This window comes from Rhinolophus ferrumequinum, chromosome 20 (assembly GCF_004115265.2).
Source record: "Rhinolophus ferrumequinum isolate MPI-CBG mRhiFer1 chromosome 20, mRhiFer1_v1.p, whole genome shotgun sequence".
NCBI lineage: Eukaryota > Metazoa > Chordata > Mammalia > Chiroptera > Rhinolophidae > Rhinolophus > Rhinolophus ferrumequinum.
Window position 1 is genome coordinate 33,962,245 of NC_046303.1, and position 12,122 is coordinate 33,974,366.

Below are 12,122 nucleotides of genomic sequence, written 5' to 3' on the forward strand. Positions count from 1 at the left end.
AAACTAGTCTTTCCAAGCTAATAGACTGATGTGTTCTAAGTAAGTTCAGAGATATACAGTCATATTTAAAGTTATCCTACAGATTGCAGATAATTTTTATATGTCATCTACTCTTCACATTAATTTCTGCTTATTTTTAATGGTGCTCCACCTGAGCCTTATTGAAATTAAGATTATGTGGTTAAGTAAATTTACTGTACATAAATTTTAAAAGTTTAAGAATCAAATTTGCTGTACAAGTGTTGAAAATTTACCAAAAATTTATAAAGATTTAATAGAAATATAAATCAGTACCTAAATTCCAACAGTAAGTGGTCAGAGAAGATTACAGAGAGGTTATATGTTCGGAAATGCAGACAACATTTAAAAAATGGGAAAACATAAATCCTACCTAACAAAATGCAAAACAACTTTATTAAATTAGTTAAAATTATATAAAATAATAAAACCCAACTAAGTACATTAGTAAAAATTAATGATGTAACAGTGCTGAGACGACATATGAGACTATATTTTGGGTGGTATGGAAAATTGCTTTAATCTGGTAAAGCAGTCTGGAAAATGTTTACTCACCTTGACCTGATGATCCAACACTAAGGACAGTCCAAGAATGAACCCGCTGCCCCCACTTCCTCATTTTCAGTTCTTTACTGGTACAGTTTCCCCACTTGACTAGGGAGTAAACTGTGCTGCAATTCAACAAAGGAAAAAGATAATCGTTTTCTAAATTTACCATTAAAATGAAAAAAGCTAAAATGGAAAAAAATCGTACAGTTAAAAATAATATATATCCAAGTCAATTGTTTTTAAACAAGTCTCCCCCCAGAGCTTTACTTGTTACAGAGTCGTGTAATTATGCCACCAACTGAATTATATGAGCAAATAGCACAAGTATCCCAAACCAGTAATTAGAGAATCATTTGCTGACTTTTGGAATATGCTATATGATGCTTTAATATGCCTTCCCAGTTATATTTTACAGATGCTGATAATACTTTTTGTTTGTATTTACTGAATATATACCAGTAGAGCAGTGAAAGGGAATGAACTTAAAACGATGTCATCTGCAGAGAAAAACAGATAGTTTTTACTAAGTCATATGTGTGCCTTTTTTCCTTTTTGGATTGTTTGCTTTCAATCAATATTGAATTTAGTTTTGTACACATAACCACTAGGAGGAAGAAAAGCCAATCTGGATTTTATATTTATTTCAGCCATTTCACAAATAATTAATTGTATATAGTTAAAAGTTGGATTTTAATTAATTTTATTTGAACTTATTTACTATTTTAAAATGTATAGATGTTCACAGACCACATACTATTTTATGTTGTATAACAGTTTAAAAACAGGATTTTACTAAGTGCTATAAAGTTAATAAAAGTTTCCCCTCTGTCTTACTCATAACCAATCATAATCAGTCATAAAAATATATCATTTCATATTTACATTATTGTATAAATGAGGAAAGATACAGAAACAGAAAATTTCCAAGATAGATTAGACACTATTATAGGAGTTAACCATGACAAAAATATTTTTAGAACTTATTTTCAAGTTAATAAAATTTGAAAAAAAAATAAAATGAAATTTGAGACAACTTTTAGGTAAAGATTATCCCAATCTGTTTTCTACCTAATGTGGAGTTAAATCACAAGTCAAAAACTTAGCATTTAAACTCCCCAAAAGAAAGGAGGGGAAAAGATAAGAAAACTACCTGTATTCCAAAGATCAATGGTAATATAAATTACCATATTAAAATTAAGAAGCTTTTTTCACCTCTACGTTATACTGAGTAAAGAAGGTAAATGTACTAAGCAGCAGTTTTAATGCCATCATTTAAAAAAACAAAACAGATTTCTGGAACACCAACAAATCATCTGTGTTTCCAATACTATGGCACTGGCACAAAATAGACACAGATAGATGGAATAGCATAGACCACCCAGAAATAAACCCGCATAAATCAATCAAATTATGACAAAGGAGCCAAGAATATACTATGGAGCAAGGACTATGTCTTCAATAAATGATGCTGGGAAAACTGGACCACTACTTACACCACACACGAACACTAACTCAAATAGATTAAAGACGAAGGTAAGACCTGAAACCCTAAAAATCCTAAATGAAAATTGAGTAAGCTCCTTGACATCAATCAGTGTTGGTGACTTTTTGGATTTGACACCAAAAGCAAAAATAAACAAGTAGGACTACATCTAACAAAAGCACGGCAAAGGAAACCATCAATAAAATGTAAAGATAACCCCAGCAACTTATTGAATGGGAGAAAATATTTGCAAATCTGATAAGAGGTTAACATCCAAAATATATAAAGAACTCATACAACTCAATAGGAAAAAAGTCTGATTAAAAAATGGGCAGAGGATCTAAATAGACATTTTTCCAAAGAAGACACAGAGATGGGCAACAGGAACATGAAAAGGTTTCAGTCACTAATGAGGTTTTGCAAATCAAAACCACAATGAGGTATCACCTCACACCTGTTAAAATGGCTATTATAAAAAAAGATAATAACAAGTGATGTAGAGAAAAGGAAACCTTCGTGCACTTTCGGTGGGAATGTAAATTGGAAAAGCCACTATGGAAAACAGTATGGAGGTTCCTCAAAAAATTACAAATAGAACTACCATATGATCCAGCTATTCCACTTCTAGGTATATATCCGAAGGAAACGCAAATACTATCTTAAAAAGATATATGCAACCCTATGTTCACTGAAGCATTATTTACAATAGCCAAGACAGAAGAAACCTAAGTGTCCACCAGTGGACAAATGGATAAAAAAAAAAAAGTGATACACACAAATATTATTCAGCCATAAAAAAGTCTTCACATTTGTGACAACTGGAGGATCTCAGGAGGTCCACACACTAAAACAATTTGATAGTAGTTGCAAGGCTATGGAAAAGGGCTGGGAAAAGTGGTGAGCCAACCACCTTCATAACCAAGAGGGCTATGGCGGCGAGCAGGCTAGGGTGGAAGTGCCCTCCTGCTGGGTAGACAAGAGCCCCTGTAAATGGTAAGCCTTTGAGAGTCTAAGGATAATAACGCATTGGAGGTTGAACTAGCGCTCTAAGGGCCTTTTAAACACCACTTTGAAATACAGATGTGGTAGTGTTCATCAAAAGATATGAATGAATCCAAGTGTCAATTTTAGAATACTTCCCTCGTGATAAATAAAACTCATTGGTTTATTTAGTTTTGTTATATTTTAGATACCGATATTAGTAAACCAAGATCCTTAGGAAAGAAAAAGCCTTTTAAAGTTTTCTTTCTGTCTTTTCTAAAAGCTCTACATCTGGTTCTTCAATTACATCGTATTCTACAAATATGTCCTGGTTTTGGGATAGCTACCATCTGTTTAGATGATGAGAGATGGTGGTAGGTCACAGTCGCCCAGGAGCTTTCCAAAGCTCAGCCACCTCTCCCGCCTACACTCACTCTTCCCGGTGATCGCAAAGGCAGGCCCGCCCCCAAATCTCCAAATCTTCGTGGTCTCGGGGAATCCCTTTCAACCGTGGCGCGATCGCCGCCTCCCCACGTGAGCTTGAAGTTATTCCTGGGCTCCGGTCGTTCGCCTTCAGCTTGGTTCGTGGTTTGGGGGCGTGGCTGGCCCTGAAGAATGGCCTGGGGGGGACCGAGGCAAAAAGAGGTCGGACTCCATGAGGCGGTTTGGTCGAAGAGTGACAAGCTGGGTCCCTCACGTCACTACGTGGCATTTTCACCGGCCTGTACCGCCTGCTGCTCACCCCACAGTCAGGAAAACAGGGCTCGGTCGAAGGACCGCGCAGCGCGACTATTCTCAAGGTCGAACTCGTGTTGGTCCGCGTGGCAGGGGCCAGTGCCCGGGCCACTGACTCTCCGACCCGGCTGTTTGTTAGAATCAAAGGCGGAGGCCACCACGGACGGATCAAATCAGAACCCCAATTTCCCGGAAGATTCCGAAGCGCAAGCCAAGGACCCAGAAGCGCGTTCTCTGCCCTGGTCGTGCGTCCCTCCTGGGGAATTGAATGGAGGCCCCGGGCTCCCCCTAAGTGTTCTAATGTGACCCGAGGCCAGCTCATAAACGCGCAGGGGCGCGGCCGGGGCGCCCCGCCACTGTCGCCGCGGGCCACGGGGCGCGTCAGTGCCGGGCAGCAGGCGGCCGACGCCCGGGAGTCGCTGGATGCTCGGCGGCTTGCGCCCTCCACCCGCGACCCGAGTCGCAGCCGTGCGGACAGCTCCAGGTGACGATGTGCTGCGACTTCGGCGACCTTGTAAACCAAACCCAGGTGTTCTCTTGCTCCCATTTCCCCCTCAATACCTGCAGCTCTGCGTGTCCTCCTCCTGTGTGCCCAGGGATGCCCACCTCTCACGCGTGAGCGTCCTGTCCCACGTTGCTTTAGCCTCTGTTGAGTGGCCTTGTCCCCACAGCCCAGGAAACAGCCTGTTGATGCTGCGCGGTATAAAAATGTCCCGTGGTTGGCTCCCTGAATGTCTGTGTCTTTCATACATTTAACAAATTACAATAGGTCATTGTTCAACTTTACTAACATTTACAAAAACGGAGTCGGGATCTATTTTTGCCTATCAAATTGGCAATATTTGGTTTTAAATGAGACTCAGTGCTTGTGTGGATGAGGGGAGACTTCCTGTGCACATTTTCCGAATGTATTTAACTGTGTGTTATCAGCCTTAAAAATGTTCACGTGGGAATGGTTAAATAATTGCTGACACATCCTTCCATGGAATACTTTGCAGCCATGAGAGATAAGCTTCTCAAATATTTGATTTCAAATCACCACATGTTAACTCTGGTGTATATTCTGGGATGATGGAAAGGCTTGCTATCTGCACTGTTCAATAAGGGAGTCACCAGCCGTGTGTGGCTCCTGAGCATGTGAAATGTGGCTACTGTGACTGAGGAACCAAACTGTAATTTAATTTAAATTTAAATAGTCACGTGTACTGTATTGGACAACAATGCTATATAGGAAGACCTCAATTTTGTCAAAAAAAAAAGTATGTGTATGATATTCACCACTGGTTTTCTCCCCGATCTCTCTCTCTCTCTCTCTCTCTCTCTCTCCCTCTCTCTCTTTCTCTCTCTCCCCTGTGATTTGGGAGAGGTATGTGCTACCCTTGGCTCAAAAGAGAGCCAAGGGTAGCACTGTCTTAATGTGGCACTGTCTTAAACAACAGCATTATTCCGGCTCCTGGCCACAGTCATTGGTTCAGACTTGGGTCCATGACCTAATTTGGGCCAATGGAACAGCAGATCTCATCTCTGACTCAGTTTCTCCTAGAATACCAGTCCAAGTTGAGTGCAGCATTCATGGTCAATCTGTAGGTATCCACACATGGAGATCAGAGCAGCCCTCATTTAATAAGTTCGCCATTTTTAAAAAACAGACTTTTTGTTACACAACAATGTGAATGTATTTAATGCTACCAACCTTATACTTAAAATGGTTAAAATGGTCAACTTTATGTATATTTTAACACTATAAAAAATAAAACTGAAACAACCCTCTTGCAGAAAAACAACCAAACACCTGAGGAGTAAACTACCATAAACTGCGGTGACCAAGGAAGATCACAATTCCATTACGTAATGTTTATTACGGCCATTATGGCCATCTGAAGAAGCCATCCCCACAGAAGCAATTGCACAATCTGGGCTGCTACAAAACACTAAGGTCAAAACTCTAAGGCCAGAAACCATGAATGCTTGCCACCCCAGAGCCTTAACTCCCTAGTCGTATTTATTTTTCAAAGTATTCAGCCAATGAATCAGATGGTGCAATTTGAGAAGTGGTCAAAGAATAACACCCTTTCTTCCCCTCCCAAATTCTTTATCATTAAACATAATCAGGCAGAAGGAAGTCAGAATATCACATTTATTATTGATAAAGCAGTTTAGAGAAAGTCGCTTTGGTGTGCAGCTAAGAGAACTTGTCATTATTCACCCCTGAATTTGACATAATTACTTTGTCATCACACAAATGGATAACCTTGGCTCCCCGAATAGGTATGCAACCCTCTTATTCTATGAAAAACACTGACTAAAACACAAATCTTGCAGGCAGAACGGCCCTGAGGAAAGAGCCAAGAAGGAGCTGAGCTCATCAGTCATCCAAGTCTCTTTAGAGGCAATATTGTGGAGATGCGGCTCAAGGCCAAGGGCATTGCACGAGTAGAGTTTCCTCCATATGGAAACATGAAGCCAGGAGAAAGCAGTTACTTCCCCATACGTCTTAAGAATTAAAAGAAAACTTGGATAAACCAGTAACCATTAATCAAAATATTAGATTTCAAAAAGCACATTTTACAGAAACTTCAGGGAAGAGATTACCCTGATAATATATAAAGTAATTAGATAATTAGAATAAGCTACCCAGCTCGTTTTCTGAGGGTAATATAACCTTGGCAGCAAAAGTGGACACAAACAGTACAGAAAAGGAAAATTATCAGCAAAATTACTAATAACATAGGCATAAAAATTCTGAGTAAATGTTACATTTTATTCAGAAGTGAATTAAAAAGTAATATATCATGATATATGTATGATATTCACCACTGGTTATCTCTAAGAAGTGGCTATAGAGGATATCACAGTTGCTTCTTCAATGTTAATAAAGAAAACCTATTAATGTAACATACCACCTTAGAAGATTAAAGAAATAAGACAAAGAGAGCTGCTTTCATACCTCCTATTCCACATTGTACTGAAGGGCTTAACAAATGCAATAAGACAATAAAAATAAACAAGAGTTTTATCCAAGAGAATCAGATAAGAAACAAAAACTACCAATATTTATAATACTGTCTTTATAGAAAACCTAAAAGAATGTATAAAATTATTAGAACTAATAAGAGCCTAGTCGGATTGCTGGATATAAGATCAGCATACAAAAATTAGTAGTGTTCCTATATACCAATATTTTAAAACCTAAAGAAAGACATAGAAAATATCCTTCCCAATAACAAAGATATACTATGTTATTAAATAGGCAGACTCAATATCATAAATATATCACTACTTTTCCAAGTTAATTTACAAATTTAATTCAATTCTTATTGAAATACAAGCAAGATGTTTTGTGGAACTTAACACACTGATCCTGAAATTGATCTAGCTATGTAAAGGACTGAAAATAACCACCACAGTTTTGAAGAAAAAGGAAACGGTGCGTGGACTTTCTCTACCAGATACCAAGATTTATTATAAAGTTATAATCATTAAAACATGTAGTGATGAAAACTTAGACAAATACTCCTAGATAAAAGGAATAGAATTGAAAGTCCAGAAATAGCTTTGTACATGTATGATGTATGATTGAGGCAGCATTAGAAATCAGTGAAGAAAGAATTTACTACTCAATAAATTGTTGGACACAAGTCACTAGACATTTAAGAAAATATTAAATTAGATCCCTACCTCATAGCATACACAAAACAATTTCCATCTGAAGAATTGTGAATGGCAAAGCATAAAATTTTTAGAATTTGTGCTGGATATTTTCCATTTACTCCTTACATCAATTAGTCATTGCATAACAATTAAACTCACAGTTCTGCAGGTTAGCCATTGGGGTTGGCTCAGATAGACAGTTGTGATAGTATTAGCTGGGCTCACCCACAAATCTGCCAGTCAGCTAGGTCACTTTGCTTGTGAGTATTGGATGGCTGAAGGCTGGAGAAACTAGCCAAATGTATCTCATCATCCAGTAGGCTAGCTCAGACTTCTTCACATAGCATAAATGGTAGGGGTCTCAGAAACTGTGAGAGGGCAGTTTTGTAAGATGTAATGTCTTAAGTGCCTTTCAAAACTCTGCTAATGTCATGTTCGCTAATTCCTCATTGGCCAAAGTAAGTCACATGGCCAAGCTGAGCTGCAAGAGGTGGGGAAACAGACTCTATGTCTTGGAGCACATACTGAGATGCAAAAAATCTGTAGCCATTTTTATAATCTCCACCCTCTGATTCTGCTTTGTGCCCCAGGGAGATATACTGTTTGGACTGCATCAAGTGTTTCTCATGCTCTCCGGCTTCCATTTGGGCTCAGCCAATGGGGAGCTGCAGCAGAAGTTTAAGAGGAATGCATGAGAGTGAGGCTGGGGATTTATTCCCTTGGCTTTCTTGCGGCAGCACTGCTGCAGACTGACTGCACTGCTCCATCCAAAGGCCTCACTCCAGTCAGGGGGCCTTTGTCCACAGTGCACTGTCTGGGCTCGCTCTCTCTTTCTCCCCTTCAGGAGTAACAGTGGGACTCACTGTTACTAGCCCGGGGATACAATGCTGTCCTCTGTGGTTTACACTCTACCCACTTTGTAAATAAGCTCTCTGTTAACTCTCCTCAACTTACCCAATTTGAGTGGATCGTGTCTTGCCTGTGGGACCTGACTTACACAGAAGCAGATTTAGAAGAATTTCTTAAACAAGACACACAAAACAAAAACCATACAATTAAAATATCACAAAACACACTGTGGAAATAGAAAATGATAAACCCAAATACTTTGATTAAACCATAGTTAAAATTATAGGTAAAGCTGTATGTCATACATTTTGAGTAACTTTGAGTGGAGATCATACGGACACAGATTATTTTAATAACCTTTAACATTATGTTAAAGCAAAAGCCAACTATATATTGATTAAACCCCAGTCCAGCCTGGTGTGGTTAAGGTTCTGTTGAAGTTGGATCTGTGCATGGCTATAACTCATTTAACATGTCTCATATTATGGACATTGATGATATTTCCAATCTGTTATTAAAAATAATGCTTTTTGTGTCCACTTAAGAATTCATTCTCTTTCCTAATGTCATGAAGACATCTTCCTATGTAATCGACTGGGAGTCTTATTGTTTTACTCTTCACATTTAAATCTTAGCCTAAAATCAAATCTAAAGTTGATTTTTGTGGATGGCTAGATAGGGGTCAAATATCCTTTTCTTTTTATATGGATTCCCAGTTGACCCAGAATCAAAAGCCATCCTTTCCCCAGTGCTCTTAGTGCCTTTGTCATAAATAAAGAGCCACATATGTGTGGATTCCGTCCTTTTAATTTCAACCTTTCTGTGACTGTATACTTTAGAGTCATCTTTCAAAAATAAGCACTTAGGTTTTGTTTGTTTATTACAAATCTGACTTTTAATTGGTTATTTAGTCCATTCACATTTATTTTGATTATCAACATACATATGTGGGCTTGTTTCTACCTTATTTGAATTTTGTTTGTCTGATTTCTCCTTTATTGCTTTAAAAAAAATCTGACTGTACTTTGTTATTGTTTTTTTCATTATTTAAAGTTTTTCTCTCTAAAAGTTGAATTTATTCCCTCTACTTTTATTCTTTTAATTTCTTAAAATTTATCAAATTTTATCAAGCATGTCTAACACAGCCATAAAGCTGAACAGCTTCCATCAACCTCAGATAAAAAAGACTTAAAAACATGTTAGCTGAAGTCTTTTTATTTTACTCTGAAGTAATTTTAGATTTGTAGAAAAGTTGCAGTACTAGTAAAGAGAATTCCCTTCTAGCCTTTACCCGGCTTCCTCTAACATGAACATTTTTAATAATCATAGTACAATTATCAAAACAAAAATATTCACATTGGTATAGTACCAACTAAACTACAGACTTTATTTGGAATTTGTGTTTTTACACTGTTTTTTTCTGTTCCAGAATCTAACCTGGGATCCCATATTAAATTTGTCACGTCTCCTTAGTCTCCTCCAATCTGTGGCAGTTTCTGAGTCTTTTCTTGTCTTTTGTGGCCTCAACACTTCTGAAGAGTACTGGTCAGTTATTTTGCAGAATGTCCCTCAATTTGGATTTGTCTGCTGTGTTTTTCCTGATTAGACTAGGGTTATGCATTTTTGGCAAGAATACCACAGAAGTGATGTGCCTTTCTCAGTCCTCCATATCTGGGAGTACATGATGTACTGGCAAGGTTGACTTAAGTCACTTGGCAAAGGTGGTGTCTACTGGGCTTCTACCCTGCAGTTACCATTAGTTCTATAACTCATAAATATATTTGGAGATATTCTGGACTCACATACTATTGTATAATATTCCAGTTATGTCTTCTTTAATGCCATACATGAGACACTAGTATTGTTTTACACAGACCATTATTTATTTGAATTTACCTATGTGTCTACCATTTCACTTGCTCACTATTCCCTCTTGAATTTCAGACCATCCTCTGGTATCTTTTTCTCTTCCTTAAAGAAAATCTTTTAGAAGTTACTTTAGAGTAAGTCTCTTGCTGGTAAAAGCTCCCAGTTTTTTGTTTTTTGGGTTTTTTTCCAAATGTTCTTCTTTTCCTTTTAGTTTTGAATGATAATTTGGCTGGATACCCAATTCTAGGTTGATAGTGACTTTCTCTCAGCATTTTGAATAAGTTCTTCCACTGTCCTCTAGCTTTCACTGTAGTTGCTAGGAAGTCTATTTTCACCATTCCTTTGTAGGTGTTCCTTCCCTTCTCTCTGACTACTCTCACAACATTTTTATTGTTTACGTTGTTCTGTAGTTTCAGGATAAAAATTTACTTATTCTGCTTTGGATATGCTGTACATCATGGATCTGTGGATTCATATTTTTCAGTTCTGGAATATTCACGACCATCATTTCTTTAAATATTGCCTTTCTCTCCACTTTCTCCTTCTGGAAAAATATATGTTAATCATTCTTATTATATTTTCTATGTGCTCTTTTATATTTTCCTACGTTTTGGAAAATACGTAGTTTTGGAAATACGTTTGTTTTGGAAAAACGTATTTTCCTACGTTTTTTTCAGACATATTTTCCAGTTCACTAAATTGTCCAGTTGTCCTAGTATCATTTTTGAAAAGACCATCTTTTTTTTCCAGTGCTCAAATGTCCCATCTTTTTCATAAATCAAGTAGCATGTCATAATCAAATGTCTGTTTCTGGACTTTCTATACATTCTACTGATCTATTTGAATATTCTTGTACCAATATTTATCACCTTAATTACTATAGCTTTATAATAAGTCTTGATAGCCAACAAGAAAGTCCTCCCACCTGGTTTTCTATCATGACTATTTTTGGCCCTTGTTTGTCCAAATACTTTTAAGAATTAGATTGTCAAGCTCCACAAAAATAAGATTAGGATTTTGATTGGACTCATATTGACAATATATATATCAATTTAAAAATAATACCTCTCCATTTATTTAGGACTTCTCTAATTTCTCTTATTACATTCTGTAGTTACATTAAGTAGCATTTTTTTCAGTAAGTCTTGCTCATTTTTTTATTAGATTTATTCCTAATATTTGATTGTAAATGATAAACTTTCATTAAACTTTCATTTTCATTTTCTAATTCTGTTTTGTTAGTATCAGGAATGAAATTGACTTTTGTATGTTGACTTTGTATTCAGCAACATTACTTAATGTTCTTATTAATTCTAATAATTTATCTGTATATGATCGTGGATTTTCTACATACATAATTATATTATCTGTGACTAACGGTAGTTTTATTTCTTCTTTCATAATCTTCATACCTTTTTTCCTTGCCTTATCCATTGGCTAAGATCTCCAGTACAATGTTGAATAGAAATGATGGAAGAGGGCAACATTTTCTTGCTTCCAATATCAAAGAAAAGTTTTCATTGTTTCATCAGTAGGTGTGACATTTATTGGAGATTTTTTATGGACTCCCTTTAGCAGGTTAAGGAAATTCCCATCTATTCCTAGTTTGCTAAAATTTTTCCTTAAAAATCATGAAAAATGTTGCAATTTATCAAGTGCTTCTGCTTCTATTGAAATTATCATATGATTTTTCTCCTTTACCTTTTTAATGTGGCAAACTATGTTGATTTTCTAATGTTAAAATCCAAATTTGCATTCCCGGGACAAATGCAACTTAGTCACAAAATATTCTCCTTTTTATATATTGCTGGTTTTTATAAAACTTAGAAGTTTTTTTAATATTTAGAATTTTTGCATTTTTGTCTTGAGTAAAATTGGACTGTAGTTTTCCTTTTCATATTGTCCTTGTTAGGTGTTGATGTGAAGGTTAGTGTTAGTCTCATAGAACAAGTTGGAAAATGTTCGTTTTTCTATTCTCGTAAAGAGT

General features: G+C 36.7%; 1 long non-coding RNA gene across 1 annotated transcript in view; it reads right to left on the bottom strand.

Moving 5' to 3' along the window:
- Nucleotides 1–205: 205 nt before the first annotated feature.
- The window catches only part of LOC117012109 (uncharacterized), a 42,743-nt gene continuing 30,826 nt past the window's right edge, over nt 206–12,122 (bottom strand). The window contains exon 3 of the long non-coding RNA XR_004421124.1: nt 206–689. This is a non-coding gene — a long non-coding RNA (uncharacterized LOC117012109). The remainder of the gene's footprint in view (nt 690–12,122) is intronic.